Below are 1630 nucleotides of genomic sequence, written 5' to 3'. Positions count from 1 at the left end.
AGATTTGAATGTCATGGCTTGGTGGAAAGATGCAAGCAAAAGGTATCCAATTGTTTCTAAGATTGCAAGAGATGTTCTTGCAATTCCTATTTCTACTGTTGCTTCCGAATCGGCTTTTAGCACCAGAAGACGAATTCTTGATTCATATCGAAGTTCTTTGTCCCTAAAATTAGTAGAAGCTTTAATTTGCACTCAATAATGGCTCAAGTCAACTCCCAAAGAATACAACATTGAAGATATTCTAGAGAAAATTCAAAAACTTAAAATAGTTGAAAAAGGTAATTTTATTCATTTAACTCTTTGTGAATATGTTTAAGTTTATGAATTCATTTAATGTTAATATTTCAATTATTTTCTTTCCGAATATTCCGATGATGTTTTGAGCATTGATTAGCTCAAATGATGGAAGCAACTTCTACTATATTCTTGTTGCTTGAAGTTCTGGATGAATTTTGTTTTAATTTGCTATGTGAAAGAGTGTTTTACAGGGCCCTATTATGATTTTGTTATTGTAATACAACTCTTTTTAAAGTTGGATGATGAAAATGACATTACTATTTTCTGTTTACATTGAGCCCTCTATTTAAAGTTGATTCATGTGTTGAGCCATGTTTTATTTTCTGTTTATTCATATGTATGGTGTGTTAAATATGAAGTAGAGACTCATAAACTTTAATAGATTTTTCGAGCAGCTTCATACTACAAGGTATGGCAATACTATTTCAAATAAGTTTAAATTCAAATAGTGACTACAAGGTATTTTAAAAATCAATAAAAACTGATAAAAACTGACAAAAACCGAATAGTAAAAATCGATATAGTTTGGTTTGATTTGGTTTGACAATTTGAATAACCGACTCAATTGATTTGGTTATTTTTTAAATAAAAATCGATCCAAACTGAACCGTGAGCACCCCTAGTGATGAGGCATGAACACCGTTTTGCCAATATGAGCTATTGGTATTTTTGGAATTATTTACAGCTACCACTACTTTACTGCCTTTATATTTGCTCATGTTGATAAGCTTTTTCTCATCACCAGCCATGTGATTGGAACATCCCGAATTAATGATCCAATCATGCTCATAATCGACCAGTTTCTCACTTACAGTTGCAAGTGCAATCTCTTTTTTTTTGTCAGAGTGACAGGTGACAAGCTCCTCTTGTTGATTGTTTTCTTCAACTGCATAAGAGGTATCGAAATCCCAAGCTTCTTCTTCATTTTTCTTGTTTTGGGTAGAAGTAACTACATTATCTTTGGCTTTCTTATACCAGCAATCTTTGGCATAGTGTCCTTTCTTTTCACAATTATAGAACTTCTCCGTTTGTCATTTGTTGAAGCTTTGGTCTGCTTGCTTGTAATGTCGCTCACTTCTTTGATGTTGATTTTTATGGTCTCCCCCTGGACGTGAGCTTCTTTTTCATCCCTTTTTCGATAGCCTTGCTTTTTGCTGAAGAGTGCCTTATATTCATTTTTTATAGATAGACTTGATAATGGCTTCTCCAAATCGTCTTCATTTGCCAACAGATTTTCCAACTTAGATAAAGTTGGTTCTGTGGCCAACCCCCGTGTGGCTGTAATTATGCCTTTATATTCTGGCCTTAGACCATGAACGATGATTCTCCTCAT

This window comes from Solanum dulcamara, chromosome 6 (genome assembly GCF_947179165.1).
Source record: "Solanum dulcamara chromosome 6, daSolDulc1.2, whole genome shotgun sequence".
Lineage (NCBI taxonomy): Eukaryota > Viridiplantae > Streptophyta > Magnoliopsida > Solanales > Solanaceae > Solanum > Solanum dulcamara.
Note: the sequence above shows the minus strand (reverse complement) of the source record.